Raw genomic sequence first — 23,052 nt, forward strand, 5'->3', positions numbered from 1 at the left:
CTTCGCAAATGGTGTAAACAGGAACGGTTTGGATTCTTAGATCACGGACTGCAGTTTCTTGAAGATGGACTTCTGGCAAGTGATGGGCTGCACCTCACAACGTTTGGGAGGAATGTTTTTGCCAAAAATCTCAGAAACCTCATCAGGAGGGCTTTAAACTGACTAATGTGGGGGAGGGAGACAGTGCTCCTGAAGGTAGGAGTCTATCAATTAATGAAGATGATCATCCAAATGTCATAGACCAAATGGAGCAAACAGCACGCGGACCTAGTGGTGGGAGGAAAAAATCCTTAAATAAGAGACACGGGGGAATGATTAATGGACTTCAATGTCTGTACACTAATGCGCAAAGCATGGGAAATAAACAAGATGAGCTTGAGCTCTTGGTACAGCAAACTAAATATGACATAATAGGCATCACTGAAACCTGGTGGGATAAGTCCCACGATTGGAATGTAATAATGGGGGGATACAATCTATTTCAGAGAAACAGACCAGACAAGAAAGGAGGAGGAGTGGCATTATATGTCAGGGATGTGTATACCTGTGAAGAGATCCAAGATTTAGAACCTCAAAGCCAATGTGAGAGCATTTGGGTCAAAATTAAGGGAGAGAAGAATAACAGAGACCTCATTGTGGGAGTTTACTATAGATCCCCAAGCCAAACGGAGGACATAGATGATGCCTTCCTGGAACAGATGGCCAAGCATGCAAAAGGAAGGGAGATAGTAGTAATGGGGGACTTCAATTACCCGGATATTTGTTGGACGTCAAACTCAGCCAAGAGCATAAGGTCAAACAGATTCCTCACTGGCCTTGCAGACAACTTCATTGTCCAGAAAGTGGGAGAAGCAACAAGAGGAACAGCCATTTTAGATCTGGTCCTAACCAATGTTGATGACCTGGTTAGTGGGGTAGAAGTGGAAGGATCATTAGGCGCGAGTGATCATGCTCTTCTGAAGTTTACTATACAGCGGAAAGGAGCAGCCAAGCATACTAGGACTCAATTTCTTGACTTTAAGAAAGCCGACTTCATAAAACTTAGGGAAGTGCTGGGTGAGATCCCATGGACAGCAATACTAAAAGGAAAGGGAGTTCATGATGGCTGGGAGTTTGTTAAGAGGGAGATACTAAAAGCACAACGTCAGGCAATACCAATGAGACGGAAACATGGAAGGTGCCTAAAGAAGCCAGGGTGGCTATCTAAAGAACTTTTAACTGAATTAAGATTAAAAAAGGATGTGTACAAAAAATGGAAAAGGGGGGAAACCACCAAAGAGGAATTCAAACAAATAGCCAGCACGTGTAGACACAAAGTCAAAAAAGCTAAAGCACAGAATGAACTCAGGCTTGCTAGAGAGGTTAAAAGCAACAAAAAAGGCTTTTATGGGTATGTTCGTAGCAAAAGGAAGAACAAAGAAACAGTGGGGTCACTCAGAGGAGAAGATGGTGAAATGCAAACAGGGGACACAGAAAGGGCTGAACTCCTCAATGCCTTCTTTGCCTCAGTCTTCTCCGATAAAGAAAACAATGCCCGACCTGAAGAATTTGGAGCAAATGATTCTGCAAAGGAAACACAGCCCAGAATAACTAAGGAGACAGTACAAGAATATTTGGCTAGTTTAGATGTATTCAAGTCTCCAGGACCAGATGAACTGCATCCAAGAGTATTAAAAGAACTGGCAGATGTGATCTCAGAACCACTGGCAGTCATCTTCGAGAAATCCTGGAGAACAGGCGAAGTCCCGGCAGACTGGAGGAGGGCAAATGTTGTCCCTATTTTCAAAAAGGGGAAAAGAGAGGACCCAGATAATTACCGCCCAGTCAGTCTGACATCAATAGCAGGGAAGATTCTGGAGCAGATCATTAAGCAAACAGTCTGTGAGCACCTAGAAAGGAATGCTGTGATCACCAATAGTCAGCATGGATTTCTGAAAAATAAGTCATGTCAGACTAACCTGATCTCATTTTTTGACAGAATTACAAGCCTGGTAGATGAAGGGAACTCAGTGGATATAGCCTACCTTGATTTCAGTAAGGCATTTGACAAGGTGCCCCATGATATTCTTGTAAAGAAGCTGGTAAAATGCGGTCTTGACTCTGCTACCACTCAGTGGATTTGTAACTGGCTGACTGACCGAACCCAAAGGGTGCTCATCAATGGTTCCTCTTCATCCTGGAGAAGAGTGACTAGTGGGGTGCCACAGGGTTCTGTCTTGGGCCCGGTCTTATTCAACATCTTTATCAATGACTTGGATGATGGACTCAAGGGCATCCTGATCAAATTTGCAGATGACACCAAACTGGGAGGGGTGGCTAACACCCCAGAGGACAGGATCACACTTCAAAACGACCTTGACAGATTAGAGAACTGGGCAAAAACAAACAAAATGAATTTTAACAGGGAGAAATGTAAAGTATTGCACTTGGGCAAAAAAAATGAGAGGCACAAATACAAGATGGGTGACACCTGGCTTGAGAGCAGTACATGTGAAAAGGATCTAGGAGTCTTGGTTGACCACAAACTTGACATGAGCCAACAGTGTGACGCGGCAGCTAAAAAAGCCAATGCAATTCTGGGCTGCATCAATAGGAGTATAGCATCTAGATCAAGGGAAGTAATAGTGCCACTGTATTCTGCTCTGGTCAGACCACACCTGGAGTACTGTGTCCAGTTCTGGGCACCACAATTCAAGAAGGACACTGACAAACTGGAACGTGTCCAGAGGAGGGCAACCAAAATGGTCAAAGGCCTGGAAACGATGCCTTATGAGGAACGGCTAAGGGAGCTGGGCATGTTTAGCCTGGAGAAGAGGAGGTTAAGGGGTGATATGATAGCCATGTTCAAATATATAAAAGGATGTCACATAGAGGAGGGAGAAAGGTTGTTTTCTGCTGCTCCAGAGAAGCGGACACGGAGCAATGGATCCAAACTACAAGAAAGAAGATTCCACCTAAACATTAGGAAGAACTTCCTGACAGTAAGAGCTGTTCGACAGTGGAATTTGCTGCCAAGGAGTGTGGTGGAGTCTCCTACTTTGGAGGTCTTTAAGCAGAGGCTTGACAACCATATGTCAGGAGTGCTCTGATGGTGTTTCCTGCTTGGCAGGGGGTTGGACTCGATGGCCCTTGTGGTCTCTTCCAACTCTATGATTCTAAGAACAATGAAACAAGGTAAAATCTCCACGACCTCGTCCTATATTATTTCGAGAACTGTATTGTTATTTACATAGTGGCCCTAGCCTATATTCAGTTGGTGGCTTTGGTTCCTATTATGCATAGTTCACTGTATTCTTTGTAGTTAGTTGAATTCTCCTACTACTTCCTACATGTTTACATCAATCAGGGGTGGCCCAATACGTTTTGCTCCAGCCCCTTCTACGCTTGCTGGCCATTGCACCCTCCTCCTCTGCCACCACCCGCCACACCCACCTGTTGCTTGGTTCAGAGGAGATGGCTGAGGCAGCAGGCGGGTACTGAGGAGGCAGGTTCCATGGCAAAGGGGGCAGGTGGGCACAGAGGAAGAGGCAGCGAGTGGCGGCAGAGGAGACAACTAAGGGAAAAGGCAAAAGAAGGCAGAGCTGCTGCCTCTCCCAATTTGGCTCATGGATATCAAACCTGGGTAGACCTACTAAATAGGCAGCTGACAAGTATTTTTAATTGTATTATTTTGTCACTTTGGTGTTTGCTGCCCTGGGAAGAGCAGGCTAGAAATTTAATACAGTGGTACCTCGGGTTAAGTACTTAATTCGTTCCGGAGGTCTGTACTTAACCTGAAACTGTTCTTAACCTGAAGCACCACTTTAGCTAATGGGGCCTCCTGCTGCCGCCATGCTGCCAAAGCACAATTTCTGTTCTCATCCTGAAGCAAAGTTCTTAACCTGAAGCACTATTTCTGGGTTAGCGGAGTCTGTAACCTGAAGCATATGTAACCCGAGGTACCACTGTAATGCGTAAATTCAACTTAGGAGTTACACTAGCCCTGACTTCTAACTGCAATGTAACTCCCTGCTCTCCCTTCTCCTTGTTCACCTCCTGTGTGGCCCCTAAATCTGCTCTGGAGACTTGAAGGAATCTGTGGAGCAGATTTAGGGGGAAGGTGGGGAGGGGAGAGGTCAGGAAAGTTACATAGTGCAGATAAAAGTTTATTTTTAAAAATTTTTTGCCAGCATAACTCTTTAGTTGAGAACTGTCCCAACTGCAGCCTGGAATGCTGTTTTAAAGGAAACGAACAAAATATGCAGGTTGCAAATTGGCATCTCTAAACAGACCTTTATGAGTTTAACTGTGAAGGGTATCTTTAAATTTCAATCATTTCAATGACACTTAAGACATTCAGCTTTTGGCAGATGGTATTAATATCCCCCCCCCAAAAAAAATAACAACAACAACCCACATCAACTTTGGTGTGCATCCATCTTTGAAAAAGCTGAAGGAAAGGTTTGAATTTTCAGAACTTTTCTCATTCAGAAGTTACTTTTGGCATCTTTCCTGGCTCTGTTATATACTGGAACGACCTCATAAGGGCAATGGGTCTCGCTTCCATCTGCAGAACAAGCATCACCAAAACCCCACGGACAGATTAATGATTCAAAAACCTGGGCTACAATTGGTCAAATGTGAGCAAATACTTCCCAACGTTGGTTTTCAATGGAAGTGCTTAATAAAAATCCGAAGCAATGTATCACTGCTCCAGGAGGCGATGTCTGTAAAAGGTTTGACTAATATTACCACCTGCTGGGCAGTCTGTAACAGTGCAATATGCAGTACATTCCAGAGGGGAAGCTGTGTTAATGTGAAATACAAAGAGACCTGTGGTACCTTAAAGGCTAATCATTCCTTTGTGGCATAAGCTTTTGTGAACCAGGGCCCATGCCAACAGATCTGGGAAACATCCTCCTCTTGATTATATTGACACACATGCAACATATGTAGAAAGAAATAAAAAAGTTTGTATGTAGTGTGGGCCAATGCTAATGAAATATAAAGGGCAGCAGGAGGTCTGTAAGACTTATTCATCAAAGTAAAATCCATGCAAGATAAAAAGACAGGGATCCATTCACATGGCTTTCTATATGCATGTATATAGATATCTGTAACTCCAGGTCGATTGATGTATTGTTTCTTTTTATTTATTTAACAGAATTTATATACCGCTGGACTGCAAATGGAACCTCCGAGCTGTTTACACAGCAAGTTAAAATGGTCAATAAAAGAAAAAACAATGTTAAGAAGAGGTATTTCAAAAGTTCAAATCAAATTAAAACCAACAATTAAGTCAGAAACAGATTAGAACACATGTCAGTTTGGATAGACTTGTGTGAACAAAGGGTATATTATTTACTACAGTACCACTAGTGCAGGAGTATCTAAGATGTTGCTGCACTACAACTCCCATCATCCCTGACCATTGGCCATGCTGGCTGGGCCTGATGGGAACTGGGGTCCAACAACATCCAGAGGCCCCCAGAGATCTTCTGATGGTCATACGATTTTGCATCATGGTCTACAAGACTCCATTGGAAGCTGTGCTGTGCCTGATGCATGGCTGGCCCAAGGAGCAGATAGATTTGTGTCCTGATTCCTGTTGTTGCCATGCCCGTCTCCTGCCCTTTTCAACAATATCTCAAGGTGGTTGGATTCCCCTATATACTGTTGCCATACGCATGCCTTTCCACCCCAGTTTCCTAGGCTCTGTGGATCCATGTTCAAATATATAAAAGGATGTCACATAGAGGAGGGAGAAAGGTTGTTTTCTGCTGCTCCAGAGAAGCGGACACGGAGCAATGGATCCAAACTACAAGAAAGAAGATTCCACCTAAACATTAGGAAGAACTTCCTGACAGTAAGAGCTGTTCGACAGTGGAATTTGCTGCCAAGGAGTGTGGTGGAGTCTCCTTCTTTGGAGGTCTTTAAGCAGAGGCTTGACAACCATATGTCAGGAGTGCTCTGATGGTGTTTCCTGCTTGGCAGGGGGTTGGACTCGATGGCCCTTGTGGTCTCTTCCAACTCTATGATTCTATGATTCTATGATTCTATGATTCTATGATTTTCTGAAATGTTCTGTGTGCATTTGGAGGCCAGGAGGTGGAGCCATAATGCAGCTTTTTAGGTAGTGATTATCTGAGGGCGACTGGGGAATTTGCACACTGCTGTGGATGCAGGGGACATGGGCCTCCAGGGCTGGTGTGGAGGATGAGATTGAGATTGCAGATGGATCCATTTCAAGGTGCTTCTAGCAGCCAGTTTAGAAAAGGGAAATCCTTACGTTAGTCTTACAGAGTTCTAAAGCAAAAATAAAAATAAAAAAATTCTCTGCCCAATACAAAAACATACAAGATGAAAACCAATAAATAGCATTATATCATATAATTACTAACAGAAGGTGGTGTCTTTAACATATTTCCCCTCTTTACAGGCACATAAAGGCATATATGCTTATGGGGATTTTCTTTATATGTCATCATTAAACCACACTTTAATCATTATTCTATACTTTAATCTATTTTCCATAACGTGAGGAATGGCTTTCATAAAGATGGCTGCATATGTCCCTGATATGTATATGAGATAAAAACATGCTGCATGAAATAAAAATAAAATATTTCATCTTTGCCTATAGGTAATTTAAGTTGGTAAGTCAATTTCTCTACAATGGATATATGCCACAGCTCACTGTAGCAATAAAAAGTCAAAAGTTCTACAGTTTCCTAGTTTTTAGTTATTACCCCATGAGCTGCCATCAATATAAATACTATGAGTTCTGCAGATATCACTTTCTCATTTTGTACCTTCCAAATTAGGCGTTGGGAACCTCTGTCCCGCTGCCTAATAGGGTCCCTATTTGGTATTCACAGCCGGTCCTCACCACATGCACCTGCAGTGTCAGGTGCTTGGCAGGTGGGTGGGTTCTGTCTACCCTTCAAAATGGTCTGCCAAGGGTGTGGGAAGTCAGGATCAGGCCTGGTGTCCATTTTTGGGGTGACCAAAGATTTTGCAGTTTTGGTGTGACCAAAGATTAAGAGGGAACGTGACTAATGGCAAAGAGGAAAACAGCGAATGGGGAACACAAAGCTTTGTTTTATACACAGCAGCTGAGCACCTGAATTACAGGTCAGAGCAGAGGAGAGTACAGAGTGACACAGAAAGAGATACAAGGGGAATCTTACAGCCTGTGCACAGCCTTAGCTTGACTTCTGCATCCAGCTTTCTGAAAAGTTCTAAGAGGCATTTGGAAAGTGGCAGTTCACAATTTTACTGCACTGGAAAACAAACTAGACTAAGAAAAATCCTTGAAGCATAGGTTAATAAGTATTACTAGAAAGACAAATGTGTTATTCTGAAAAATAAGGTCTCACCAGAAGTTCAGGGTTATTGGTAATGAAACACCATATACTAATTTTTCATCCATGTAATAAAATATCTCAGTGAGGAATATGGGGGCTGCATAGGTTGGTTTCAGTTATTTTCTACTGCTATGTCTTAATAGGATTGCCAGCTTTGCTCTACACATGAGAGAAACGTCTTCCTGTTTCTGGAAAATAGTCACTGACGCTCAGAGCTATTTCCATCATCACAGAATTCTAGAGTTAGGAGGACCCCTGAGGTCCACCTACTGCAGCTCACTGCTCTAAAACAATGATCAGGGCTGGGCAGCCGTCTGGAGCAAGTCAGGAACCGGGTACCAGGAATCAGGCCAAAGAGCAGTCAGGATCAGAGAATGAACCAGAAGACGGGGGCAGAACAAGGAAGGAGTCCAGACTAAAGAGCAATCAGAATCAGGGTGCAAAACGGTAGGCCAAAACAGAGAATTCAAGATCAAAGAGCAAGATCAGATACACATTGGGACAATGCTATTTTTCTTGAAAAAGAGGTGCTGGAACTCACCATGAACACCTCCCTCATGGCACCAACCTGAGAGTTGCCAGAACTGAGTTTTGCCAAGTTCTGGCTGGGGGAAAAAACCTGCATAGGAACATAGGTAGCTGCCTTTATACCAAGTCAGATCGTTGGCCCACCAAGATCTGTATCATCTATCTAGGGTGACCATATTTTGAAGAGCAAAAAAGAGGACGCTATGAGGACTCTCATTTTAAATACCCCTACTATATATAGGCTATAGAAGCTGTTATATATTGCTGAGGGGCCAGGAGAAGAAAAGAGGAAAGCAAGTCTTCAGCCACCATTTATGTCTATGTCTCATCCAGAAAGTATAGCCAGAGACATTTTGGCAAATTTTAAAAATCCACCTGGACAGAAACGTTACCTCTGAAAAAGAGGACATGTCCTGGAAAAAGAGGGCACATGGTAGGGCTGCCATACATCCAGAATTTCCTGGACATAGTGTCCAGATGGAATTTTCAAAAATCATTAAAAATGTCTTGACAACCCACGTCAGAAGTGTTGATTATTTGAGGGGGGGGGGTTGAATTTCCTTTAAAAAAAAGCTCAAAAAAATTCTTTTTTTTTTAGATTTTGCCAAAAAAAGGTCAAAAATCCCACCCCCAAAAAAAGCTCACCAACTTTTGTGTCCAGATTTCACTTTTTGAAATATGGCAACCTAAACATGGCAACACTGCTGACTGGTTGCAGCTTTCCAGGGTTTCGGACAAGGGTCCCTTGGGATGCTGAGAACTGAACCTAGGACTGTCTGTTTGCAAAGCAGATGTTCTACCAGTGAGATACAACTTTCCCCAACACAAGACATACCAGATAGGTAGACCTTGTTGCTCAAGCACCAAGGAGACAAGAAGTCCTCTTATGTCCCTTCCAACTTAGAAGGGGCCAATGACCAACCTGGCAGGTGGAACCAAGAAGGTTCTTCCCCAAGAGATTGCAGTTACGCTCTTTACCACATGAGGCAGTGGTCAGCAAGTCATGGAAGGAGTCTATCTATGAGCCAGACATAAGCCAGTAGGTCAATACTTTTGTTCAAGCCTATATATCAAGACCATTTTCCTTGTCTACAAAGCCAGACACTTTATCTAATCAGGAAACTAGAATGGTCTGGCATGATTTATTTTCAATAAATCCATTTTGACTGCAAGTAACTCACTTGAAATATTGGCTAATACTGTTCCAGTTGTATGTAGCCAAAGGAGAGACAGAAAGTAGGGCAATATTTTTGACTGCATGAGATTCATAGCTGTTGGCAATAATGTATGTCTGTTCAGTCTTCTCATTCTGCTATCATTTATTTAGCCAGGTACTGTACAAAATGTAGACTGTATTTGAGCTTTAAGGCTCTTGTTTCTGCTGTGCATTCTTGTATATATATATATACAAGATGTTGGGACACGGGTGGCACTGTGGGTTAAACCACAGAGCCTAGGGCTTGCCGATCAGAAGGTCGGCGGCGGTTCGAATTCCCGCAACGGGGTGAGCTCCCGTTGCTCGGCCCCTGCTCCTGCCAACCTAGCAGTTTGAAAGCATGTCAAAGTGCAAGTAGATAAATAGGTACCACTCCGGCGGGAAGGTAAACAGCACTTCCGTGCACTGCTCTGGTTCGCCAGAAGCGGCTTAGTCATGCTGGCCACATGACCCGGAAGCTGTACGCCGGCTCCCTCAGCCAATAAAGTGAGATGAGCGCCGCTACCCCAGAGTCAGCCACAACTGGACCTAATGGTCAGGGGTCACTTTACCTTTACCTTTACAGGTCAGATAGTTGTTTATTTCCTTGACATCTGACAGGAGGGCGTTCCACAGGGTGGGCACCACTACCAAGATGGCCCTCTACCTGGCTCCCTGTAACCTCACTTCTCACAGTGAGGGAACTGCCAGAAGGCCCTCAGCACTGGACCTCAGTGTCTGGGCTGAACAATGGGGTGGAGACGCTCCTTCAGGTATACTGGCACAAGGCTGTTTAGGGCTTTAAAGGTCAGCACCAACACTTTGAATTGTCCATAAACAAGTCCATTCAGATATGTAAAGCTGACATCTATTTTAATGTGCAATTTCATTTCATAATGCATATTTTAAACTGCTGGTTTTCTGTGTACTTTGATATTATTTTTAGGTGAACACATTTTTAACTGACTTTTATCAATAATGTTAATGTATAGTTTATTTTAGGCGATCCACTTGGATGATTTTGCATTGAAGCGGTATATAATTTTTTGTTAAATAAAGCAAAATAAAACAAAAATAGAGTAGCCAGGTTGGGGGTGAAGCAGGGGCTGGAAAACCCCTGGTCTAGAGCTCCCTAAAACCTCTCAGCACCTCTGCTGTTCAATGGTTATCTGTTGCTTTGCACATCCAGTTTTAGATCCTGTTCCTTACCTTCCTTAAGATATATGTCTTCTCTACCTCCTGCTTATCTTCCTTCTCCAATTTCTCCTGCGGTCTTTGCATTCTTCTCATTCTCTGCTGCTTGTAAAGCCTCATATTTCTTCCTCGGTTTCCCATCTTCTCACTTCTTCCTCTTATTGTTTCCTGTCTGTGCAACTCTTTGCTAGCCAAGATTAATTCAGTTCTCCCCCTTTAAAACATGCCTATGATGTGTTACGACTAATTTCTTCCATTCAGTCTCTGCCTAACTGTGTTTGTTTTCCCTCTCTTCTGGTCCTTAGCTTCTTTCAAAAATATGCATTTGGTACATCGGCACATCAGAAGAGCCTGCTGCTATTCAGAAGCATAGCCACTGTGCTTAGAAATAGGACATCCAAACTGTGAACTCTCTTAGCCTGCATCTTATCTTCCCGTGTACTCTGTGCAAAGTGGGAATGATAGTATAGTTAAGGCAGTGGGCCCCCTGCAGATCTCAGGGTCCGGGCAAATGCCCAGCCTTGCCAACTTCTGGAGCCAACCCTGTGTGCATATTTTATAGCCTGGTTTCCATACCCCAATAAAAAAACCAAATGGAGAATCAGACCCAGCTATTTAATAGAGCTGCGGTCAACCTGAAGCATCTCTGGAAATTATATAGCGTGTCTTGCTGGTACTTGAAGGAAAAACCATGCTTGCTTCCATCACTCTTCCTACCACGTTTGAACAAATGCTGGTATTCATAACTCGGCTATCGTGTTCATTTGTTGGGGACAAAGTGTGTATCAAAGCCATCTCTCTGGGTAACATTATCTGGGGCTCTCTTTGAAATCCCCAAAGCAACTGTTAATAGCTCAGTTACAGGAAAAGCGATACTGTTTGCGTCGCCCCTGTGAGGGGGCCGGTTGCTTAGCGTCGTGGTATATTTTCTGAAAACAGTTGGCAGAGTGATCGGCCTCGCTCAGCTAAACGAATTAAGTAATCGCACAATATCGCAAGGAATATGAGCGAGGAATTTCCATATTATGGCTCTCGATACTCCCACCTCACATGCAAACCCAACGCTTTGGCTGAGCAAGCGGTAACTTGATCTCAGACGGGGCCCTTATTAAGCAGATGCAGTGAAATGATGCAGAGTTTTAGGTTGCATTTGTCAACTCAATGCTTTTTATTACCGCTCATTAGGGCAAGGGATACCTTGGTGCTGAGGATTCATTAGCCAAGCATTGACCCTTGGAGGCGCAGTAATTAAACGGTTCTGGAGACTAAGTATGGGAGCCAGGCCACACACAGCAGGCTGGGAAAAGTCAGCTGCTTCTCGAGCCGAGAGCGATTTTTGCGTAAGAGACTGGTGAAGAAATAGAGACACTGGTGACTCAGATGCAGAATGCCACGATATTCATATTTTTCTGGGGAAGAGCGAAGTTGCTTCTCTGTCGTGTTCTCTATGCATTTGGATACCTCTTCAGATGTTTTAACCAAATTTTGCGTGGTGGCTCCTGAGATCAAGGGGCAGGTTGTTTTCTGTGCTTCGGTACAATTGGGTACCATGTTGAATCAAGATGGCAGATACCGACAAAAATAGAGTGGCTTGTCAAATTATTGGAGTACTACAATATATCCAAAACAATGGGAGAAATTGGAAGGATCTCAAAAGAGAAGATAGACAGGGACTGGAAGGTGTTTAAAGGATACTTGCAAAACCATATTGAAAAATCAGAACTCCTATTAGAATAAACAAGTTCCATTTTAAATACTGGAATACTAAATAAGATGGATAACAATGTGTAATAGAAAAAGAAGCATGAAATTAGGTTAAAGGCGTGTGAAAGAAAGTAATAGAAGTGGAAAGAAATTGCAATTGAATAGATTGGAAGTCTAACACAAAGGTGGGGTGAGGGGTGGTGGATGGTGATGGGAAAAGGAATTATCTGTGGGATTGAGTGTAGGTATGTTTGAACATTTTAAAGGATTGTATGAAATGTATGTTTGTATGTTTGTATGTTCACAATATGTGTGTATTAATGCTGAATTATTTTAACAATAAAAACTTTTTTTAAAAAAGATGGCAAACTGATGCTTTCAAAACTATACTGACTTTTTTTCCCTCCTGACCAACACCAGATACAAGGCCACCAGTAAATATGTTAAGGTGAATGTAACTCTTCTCTCAACAGAATATTTTCCTGCAAATTAAAGTAATTTAGACAGAATGTTTGTGTCACAAGCAAGTGATTCAAAGGCCAATAGACATGTGGGCTGAAATACCAGGCAGAGTTAAGTGCAGTTCACTCAGTCAATCATAGAATTGTAGAATTGGAAGGGACCTCAAAGGTCATCTAGTTCAATCCCCTGCAATGCAGGAATCTCAGCTAAAAGCAAGCAAGCAAGCATTTTATTGGTATGCTGCATTTCAGAGTTAAAACCATGCTCAAGGCAACTTATAACTTTTTAAGAATTACATAACTACAAACATAACAAATGTAGTCATTAACAATAAGCATACCATTAAAAAGTACACAACCAAATTGAACACAGTAACACCCCTACATATTATTTATTAAACTATGTGTAAATCACCTTGAAACAGTGGTTTAGAAGGTGATTTATGTGTGGTGGACGTGTAAGGTAATAAAAGCATTCTGGGAAATGATATACAATGAATGGAAAAAAATGTTTAAAATAACTGTTATTTAAAAAACGCAGAGGCTTTTCTATTAGGAATTGTAGGTGCTGAAATTCCAAGGGAGCAGAAAAGACTTTTTATGTATGCGGCAACAGCTGCACAGATGCTGTTAGCTCAGAGATGGAAAGAAGATAAAGTCTCTGCCAGAGAAGAATGGCAAATGAAGTTGTTGGACTATGTTGAAATGGCAAAACTGACCGGAAAGCTCAGAACCAGGAAAACCAAAACTTTAATAAGGAATGGGAAAATTTTACCATTTATCTTAAAAACCACTGTAAACAGTTGAAAACAATAGCAGGACTGCAATAACACTTGTAATGTAAGGAGAACTATGGCTACAATGGAGTTATTAAAAACTTGATTGTGTAAAAAAGATGCAGTAGAAAAGGTTTAATAACAGAACCCATGGAGGGGGAGGGGGGAGTTCAGAGATTCAGGAGAATCTTGTAACTTTGAATGTGTTGTGGGATGTTTGTATCCTTAAATATGCAAAACCAAATAAAAATTATATACAGTATATCATTTAGAAGGTGGTTTATGAATCAGTAGCAGAGACATCACCTTGCCAACAAAGGTCCATATAGTTAAAACTATGGTTTTCCCAGTAGTGATGTATGGAAGTGAGAGCTGGACCATAAAGAAGGCTGATCGCCAAAGAATTGATGCTTTTGGATTCTGGTGCTGGAGGAGACTCTTGAGAGTCCCGTGGACTGCAAGAAGATCAAACCTATCCATTCTGAAGGAAATCATCCCTGAGTGCTCACTTGGAAGGACAGATCCTGAAGCTGAGGCTCCAATACTTTGGCCACCTCAGGAGAAGAGAAGACTCCCTGGAAAAGACCCTGATGTTGGGAAAGATGGAGGGCACAAGAAGAAGGGGACGACAGAGGACAAGATGGATGGACAGTGTTCTCGAAGCTACCAACATGAGTTTGTCCAAACTGCGGGAGGCAGTGGAAGACAGGAGTTCCTGGCGTGCTCTGGTCCAGGGGGTCACGAAGAGTCGGACACGACTAAACGACTAAACAACAACAAGCAGCAGTAGTAGTAATAATTGGCATTGGAGGTTGCTGGAAATCTTAAGTAGGTGCTTATGTGCTCAGATCTTGCTTGTGGGCCTTTCCATAGGCATCTGATTGGCCAATAAGAACAGGATGCTGGACTAGATGGGTCTTTGTTCTGGCCCAGCAGGCTTTTTAATGTTTTATGTTCATTCAAACTCCTGGGTTCTGCTGAAGAAGCAGGGCTTTCTTGCCACCTTCTTCCTTCTGAGCCTTCTGAGCCCCTCTCCACTTCTGCCAATTCCAAGGGTCAGGAGGATGCTTGGGAATGGTTTGGAATATGGCACAGGAAGCGAGTCAGTGGAAATCACGAAAACAATCCCTCCTTGTGCAACCAGGAGTCCCCTATGACATCATTAGTTTACAGAATGGGAATTAAGGTGCTTTTTAGAATGTTTTAAACTTTTCTTTTAAAAAAAAACAATTTTAATGATATTTTTAATGATGAGTTTGCTATCCTGGGCTCCTTTGGGAGGAAGGGTGGGATATTAATTGAGTAATATCTCTCTCTTTTTTTCATCGACTCATAATCTACAGTTTAAAGCAGAATGAGAAATATAAAATATATTATAAATATAAATAGAAAACAACAGTAAAAGCTTAAAATATTAGTAAGAAAGCAGTAAATAAAACTACAGCAAAATATTATGCTGTAGTTTTTTAAAAAAAAAAAATAAAAGCAAACATTGTTTAAATCAGACATCTCAGCTGAGGAGGCATAAAGCTATGTTTCCATGACTTGCTCAAAAGGCAGGCAGGGGTGGAGTTGGGGTTAGACAAATTAACAGAGGATGGGTCTGTTAATGACGTGTCCATGTGTGTGCACTCCCCAACTAGAATATCCAGGTTCAGAGAAGATGCTACTGAATGCCAGTTTCGGAGAAGAGGACAAAATCAGAGAAGGACAAGGTTCCCATAGGCAGTGCTTTTTTCTTTAAAAAAGTTTGGTGGTACAGTGGTACCTCAGGTTAAATATGCTTCAGGTTACATACGCTTCAGGTTACAGACTCCGCTAACCCAGAAATAGTGCTTCAGGTTAAGAACTTTGCTTCAGGATAAGAACAGAAATTGTGCTCCGGCGGCACGGCAGCAGCAGGAGTCCCCATTAGCTAAAGTGGTGCTTCAGGTTAAGAACAGTTTCAAGTTAAGAACGGACCTCCAGAACGAATTAAGTACTTAACCCGAGGTACCACTGTACTTTCATTTTCCTACTCATATTGAAATACTGCCCCTCAATGAGGCCAAACTTAGATTCACAAAATGTTTAGGGGTATGCATACCCCTGCGTCCCCCACAGAAAAAAACACTGCTCGTAGATATCTGGTCAGCCACTTTGAGAACAGATCGTTGGACTATATGGGCCTTTGACCAGATCCAGCAGGGCCCTTGTTGTGTTTTTAATTACGTACCCAATATGGCATATCTGGTGGGAACATCCAAGTGCAGGATTTGCTTGTTGTGGCAAACTCTACCGCTGGAATGTTCATGGCCAGTGATCTGAAAAGGCCACAAACAATTCCAAAGAAAATTCTTTTCTTTTCTTTTCTTTTCTTTCTTTCTTTCTTTCTTTCTTTCTTTCTTTCTTTCTTTCTTTCTTTCCATTTGATCAAATATTCATGGAAATATGGCTGTGTGGTATTTGCTCAACCCAAGTTCATCAATAAGCCACTTTTCCATGCACATCTGTCTAATTTTCCTTGGTCTAGTCTCGAGGGAGAGTAAGCACTCTTAAGTTGATCCCCATTTATGGCTAAATAAAATACCAACGTGTCAAAACTGGATCACTCCAGACATCCTCCTTTCAAGTGTTTGTGGGTACAAATCAACCCAGCCTCAACTATTTGGATAGGTGGTGGGCAGCAATTGCCAGACTATCTCCTGCTATTGTGGAGGTGACCTGGAGGCATGCCTCTTACCCTGGTTATCCCCCCACCTCACCCACCGCTGCCCCATTCTCTGGCATCACAGACCAAACATTCTAATATGCCATATTATTTATGGGCTCGTAATTATTTAGCATCTGTATGTCAACATTACAATACCCCTGTTGGCTGTAAAGGAGCAAAATCTTTCTTTAATTAACATGACACGGCCCGTGTCAACTTTCCTTGGTCCTAGCCTTTTAAAATTGAGTTGGGAGTTTGGATTCCAAGCCAAATACCTGTGTTTTAAGCAAAGACTAAAAAGACAGAGTTCTCATTCACTAAAACTAGTCTTGGAAGCCAATAATTTTATGTGTTTTAAGGAGGTTTATGCTATACTGGGGCATTTACAATGGAATTCATTGAATGGGAGACCACAGTGGCTGTGTGTGTGTGTGTGTGTGTGTGTGTGTGTGTGTGTGTGTGTGTGTGTGTGTGTACATGTACAGGTACAGTTTAATAAGGAGGAAGCAGCAAATAATTCCAGTTGCCTGTCCTCTCCAACAGCTTCAGATGCATCAGTGATGCTTCAAGACATGCACAGACTCATAAAAAAGGCTTGGTAATAAAAAATGCACCAGTTTGTTTATGCAACACATTTCTTCTTTGAGGAAGAAGCAAATGACACATTGCTAAGCGTTCAAGAAACAAACTGAACCGCCATTGAATTTAATTACCCGACCACCCTGTGAGTTCCATGAGCCAAATCCAGTTCTAAAGTCAGCAGCTATAACTCCCACTGGGAATGGCACCCGCTTTGCCAAGGCTAAATATGGCCTTGGGTTTTTTTCTGTGTTCCTTAAGTGCCAAGGCTTTTGCTATATCATAATTGACAGCTACCCTGGGCTCACCGCATGGAGCTGTTGGTTTTTCCATGCACAAAGAGCAACCTTATACTTTTTGGTTAGATGACTTTAGCTTTAGATGAAAGGAAACACCCCAAGATGAAATTGGAGAAATTAGCTGGCTGGATTAGAAAAGCGATGGCAATACAGGGCCAAATGTATTCCAAAATCTTCCCCCCAAAAGAAGAAAAGACCCTTGCACTTAAATCTGACAAAGAGTTGGGCACGCTGAAGCCCAAGGCAGTCAGGGAGCTCAAATATGTTTAGCTCTGTGTTGAACCGTAGCCGTCATTTGGAAAGAATTTCCATTATGTCCAATGGGACATGCTTCTATATAATGGCTACTACAACCTAGAGCTGGTGCCCTTTAGGAATGGTAGGGTGGAAGGAAGGGAGACCAACAGTAGGGGGAGCCAGAGTCAATGACAGGTGGAGCCAGAAACAATGACAAGCAGAGCCAATCAATTCAAGTTTCATCCCCATTCTCCCCCTCGCTGAGTTCTGCAAGGGAAACACAGAAACAAAGGAGGAGGAAGGTGATAGGCAGTACCTATGGGAGCAACACAGTGTTGCAACTATTACACAGTGAATTGAGCAAAACGGAAAGCAACACATGGGGAGATGCCAAATTTTGGCCTTGCATAGGTCACCACTGAAATTAGAAAAACCACCAATTGGAACCACCAATGCCAACTTTACAGGGTTTTCTGTGTTGATAAAGTCAGTGCAGAAAGGCTAATTCTGTCAGCTTCTCTCATTTATTTATTTTTATTTACATCAATCTGCTCCAGAAGATCTCTGACCCTCTGGAGGAGAAGTGATGGGGGCTGCAGGGGAGAAGAGAGGAAGGAGAGTCCCGTTTGTGTGAGTGAAAGCTTCATGCACCCGTGGGACACCCAGATTGGATATCACTCTCACCCTCTTTTGCAAAATTCACAATGCATCCGTGTTATCCCAAATGCCTGCTTGTCACATCTGGGCAATTTAAGAGAGTCATCAACGATACGTTCGGGGATATTCAACAAATAGTTAACTGATATAGTAAAGAAAGCTCTGTTGTGCCTGACATAAGAAGAGCCTGCTGGATCAGGCCAATGGCCCACCTAATTGAAATATACTCAGAGTCGCAAAGTGATTTCATGCTCTTTATTCAGCTCATAGTGGTGAGGAGGAATGAATGAATGTCCCCTCACAGTATCTGCTTTATATACATTATTTACACAATGGGCTGCCCATGATTGGCTAATTCCGGAATTCTACTGTAAGCCAATCAGGTTGTGGATTCACTTCTATCTGGAGCAGGATTGGGTGGTTCCTGCCAACCAATCATACTGCTGCATTGTTCTAGGACCAATCAGACTGCTGCATTCTGAATCCTATTGTTCTAGGACTAATCAGACTGCTGCAATTTGGAACCTATTGTTCTAGGACCAATCAGACTGCTGCAGTTTGGATCCTATTCAACTCAGTACATAACACTAATCGAGCATCCTGGTCTCAAATGCCTGTGGGGAAGCCAGAATCCAGACCTGAGCACAAAAGCACTCTCTCCTTCCAGTGGTTCCTGGCAATTAGTATTTCCAACTATGGAGGGAGAACATAGCCATGGTGGCAAGCAGCCATCAATAGCCCTCTCCTCCATGAAAACTTCAATAAGCTTCTCTGCTTCCTTTTGAGTGCCTTTTTCTGATTTAATTTAACAAAAACCAAAGAGGACAAACTCATATGATGACATACCTGCCCTGCAAGAGAGTTTGACATTTATGTCTCTAGGTTTCTGCTAGCTGACCTGAAAACTGGCTGGAGCAAAGCCCGTTCCATGGGTCCAAATGGATTCACATCCAACTGCATCAGCTCGACTAGTTGGTGGCGGAAAGGGGCTGCAAGTCATTAGCTCATTACCATTTCTGGCACGCAGAGAGAGATACAATATGGTTTGAAAGTGGCTGTGTTTTAAATATAACCATTCTGCTCCCCTGGGTGGATTCTGTTTCGAGTGCTGTTTCTAAGATGGTGGTGGGGTGGGTGTGACACACGGCAATTCACTCCATCCTCCTAGATTTCTTGTCTGTTCTGCTTAAAATAGTTTTGTGGAGGGAGGGCAAAGCAGCTACCAATGCCTGTCTGTTATGCTTTAGCAACGAAGGCTTGCTCTCGTCGGGGAAGCACTATGAGGTGTAAACCTTGTGTATAACTACAACAGAAGGTCCAGAAGGCCTCCATTTTCTGAGGAGCTAGGCAGCAAGTGTTTTCTCACACCAGTCTAACCTTGTAGGTGTGTTATTTCCCCTTGAGGGGAAATACAGTGGTACCTCTGGTTACAAACTTAATTTGTTCTGCAGGTCCGTTCTTAACCTGAAACCGTTCTTAATCTGAGGTACCCATTGCGCCCCCGCCATGCGATTTCTGTTCTCATCCTGAGGTAAAGTTCTTAACCCAAGGTACTACTTCCGGGTTAGCAGAGTTTGTAACCCTAAGTGTTTGTAACCCGAGGTGTTTGTAACCTGAGGTACCACTGTACGTATGTCAGCTTCAGAGTTGGTGTGCTCGCACCTCCTACCCCCCAGGGGCAAGTTGGGGAAGAGGAAGGTTTGGTATCCAGCAGTTCAAAAACCTCCCTTGGTCTGCAACCCGCCCAGCTCCAAAACAGACTCCTTATTAGCCCCTCTGCCCTTGGGCATGGAGAGCAGAGAAGCAAATGCAGTGAAAAGCAAACTTCCCTCTCTGTGGGAATGCTTTGAAACAGTATGCTTTGAAACAGGGATGGGCAACCTGTGTTGCGGCAGGTGTTGTTGGGCTACAATTCCCATCGGCCCCAGCCAGCATGGCCGATGGTCAAGGATGATAGGATGATGGGAGCTGCTTTAACATTCCTGCAGGAGGAATGCTAGGCAACCAACAAATTTTCAAAAATATATGTGGGTCTCTTGGATATCCCATGCAAGTAGTCTATTTGGAAGTTGGAAGGCAAATTTGTAGGCAACCTTCTATAGAACTATTACAATTTTTTCCAAGGTGGTAGACAGTGTTATGAAACTGTACACCAGGCATACCAATAAAACACCATTAAAATATTATCCTTCAGGTTTAATAGCCTGAGAAAATAAGATCTTTAGCTGGTGCCAAGAGGAGGTTAGACCAGTGAACCTGGGACACCACCTCTCTGAAGGCCCCTGACTACTTGCCATGGTCTAGTCTTTTGCTGTTTCATGGGCAAGCACAGATAATTATTGAAAAGGCTCATAAAAAATAACAGGCCTCCACCAACAAGTGTGTTCACTTCCCTTGACAAGGTCACCTTGTATTTTGAGAATCTGGTGGCCTCTGATAGATAGCAATAAGTATGTTCTGAAACATGGCCAGTAGGTGTCCCTCTTTTCACAAGTACCTTTATTCCTTGATCACATGGTGTGGCAGAGCCCATAACAGAGCAAGCATATGTGATTGCACCATTGTAAAACCCTTCTGAATGCCCAACGCAATACCAGTGGGCTTTATCCTGCCAATATGAGGCACATGTGAAAAGGGAAATAGGCACTTTTTGGTTACTTTGTTTTGCTTTGGGGGATACTAACACTCTCTCAATGACTATACATAAAATGCTCTCAGTTTACTTCAGGGTGATTATGAATCCAGGAGATATGTTTTTCCAGTGTGAGTATTTCTAATTAAGACCAATGGAAACATTAGACAGATATCAGAAATTGTCTTGTGGCACCTGAAAGAGTAAGAAATGTATCATGGCATAAGCCACAAGACAATCAGACAATTCCATCCAAATGCTGGGTAATATTAAACTAGCCTTTACTCAGAGCAGACCTATTGAAAACAATCACTATGACTAAGATGGATCCATTAATCATAATAGGTCTCCTCTGCACACATTCCAGTTTGTCAATGTCCTTCTTAAAATGTGCCCAGAACAGGACACAGTACTTCAGGTGTGGTCTGACCAGGGCAGAATACAGCAGGACTATTGCTTCCCTTGATTGGTACACTGTACTTCTGTTGATGCAGCCTAGAATAGCATTAGCTTTTTTGCTGCTGCATCACATTGTTGACTTATGTTGAGCTTGTGGTCTATTAAGTCCCCTAGATCCTTTTTACATGGACCACTGGCAAGCCAACTGTTCCCCATCTTATATTTGTGCAGCTGGTTCTTACATTTGTCCCTAGCTTGCAAAAATATATCACTTGCCTGATAACAAATGTTGGAAATGTAAGGAAACTGAAGGAACATTCTTTCACCTCTGGTGGACTTGCCCTAGGGTTAAGGCTTTCTGGGAAATGATATATAATGAATTGAAAAAGGTATTTAAGTATACCTTCTCTAAGAAACCAGAGGCCTTCCTATTGGGTATTGTTGGTCAGAGGGTGTTAAAGAAGGACCGAACTTTCTTTATGTATGCAACAACAGCAGCAAGAATACTTATCGCAAAATATTGGAAGACCCAAGATTTGCCCACCGTCGAAGAATGGCAGACGCAACTGATAGACTATATGGAACTGGCAGAAATGACTGGCAGAATCCGAGACCTGGGAGAAGAGGCAGTGGAAGAGGATTGGAAAAAGTTTAAGGACTATTTACAAAAACATTGTAAACTGTATGAGTGTTAAGAAAGGTGCAAGACTGAAAACAACATGGCACCAGCAATTTAGTTAAAAGAAAAATGAGAATAAGTTGAGACTTGAGAAATAAGATAAACTTTGGAATAACATTATGTCTAAATTAAGTACTTGGGTATTTGATAAAAATGTTTAAAGTCGGGGACATAATTTTTGAACACTACAAAATAAGAGTTGAAATAAGGTGATAAATTGCTGTTTATAATTCTATAACTGGAACGCAGGATTGGGAGATGTGAGGAAGTCCAAAAGCTTAAGAAAAGATGGATGTTGGATATCTGATTTTGTTGTATATTTTTTATTATATGTTAATCTTTTTGCTTTTTTCTGTTTTTCTTTGTTGCATTTTGGTGTTGGTTTTATATGTGTTTGGTGAATTTAATGTTTAAAATGCTTAATAAATATTTTTTTTAAAAAAAAATGAAATTCATTTTGTTCATTTTTTCCCTGCTCTCCAATCCCTTAAGGTCATCTTGAATCCTGATTCTGTCTTCTGTCGCATTAACTTCCCCTCCCAGTTTGATGTCATCTGAACATTTGATGAGCATCCCCTTCATACAAGTCATTTGTAAAGACGTTGAACAACAACGGGTCCAGGACAGAACCCTGTGGTCACTATTTTCCAGCATGATGAGGGACCATTAGTGGTTTGGTCAGTCAACCAGTGCATCATAAGGCCTTCTTAGCACCTCCAGTATTTATAATTCCTACTTTCAGCAATGTACGAAAGCTCATTTGCTCTGAGGTGCGAAACGCGCCTGACATGATCCATTTAAAACCCTTTAAAACCTCAAACCAGGGAATGGGGTGAGATGTTGAATGCATAGGATTACTATTTCAAGTTTCTTATATATGCGTGCGTTGTTCTTCTTCTCCATAAAATTCCTTGAAGATTAAATAGATGGAAATCTGATTGGCAAATTCCAAAGAGTTTGAAGGGAACAAGATGAAAAAGGACAAGGCATTGAACTTGGAAAACAGCTACTGAGCACGTGCAAAAGCTACTCTTTTTTCCAAATAAATTTCATAAAGAGTTTTATTACTTGCCTAAATCATGAGCCATGCAAGTGACTTATCCAAAGCTATAAAAATGAGTACTTCTTCTGTTACCTTTATGGGAAATCTAGGATATTATTAACATAATAAATCTCAGGCGCTAACCATGACAGAACCAGATACAAGTCCTTGTTTTTGTAGGTTTCTGTAGAAAGCTACTCAGACAGATGCCACATAGCAAGAAATAACTTTAGCAGCCAGGTCCTTTTCATAAACAAAGAACACAGGCCAAAGGAAAAGAAAATCCAAAACAAGTATCATCCCTTGAGCACCTCTTATATACACTAATGTTTGCTGTGACAAATGTTCACCCATTTCTATTACTGCTTTGAAAAGATAACTTCCATGGGAGCTGAAACATGTCCAAACTCTCATTTAATGTTCATTCCCCGCCCCATGCCTGTTCTTTGCTGTTCATTTCCCCTGCTTAGGCACAGTTTTTAAAGTTATTGCTTCTTTCTTCATCTTTCAGTGCATCTGGCCAATCAGCGATTCCATAACACATGTTATGACATCACAATACAAAATAGTGAATCCCCTTTGGATGCCTAATGCCACCACTGGGGGCAAATGAAAACTAATAAGAGAGCAGG

The sequence above is a fragment of the Podarcis bocagei genome (assembly GCF_964188305.1).
Source record: "Podarcis bocagei genome assembly, chromosome: 3".
NCBI lineage: Eukaryota > Metazoa > Chordata > Lepidosauria > Squamata > Lacertidae > Podarcis > Podarcis bocagei.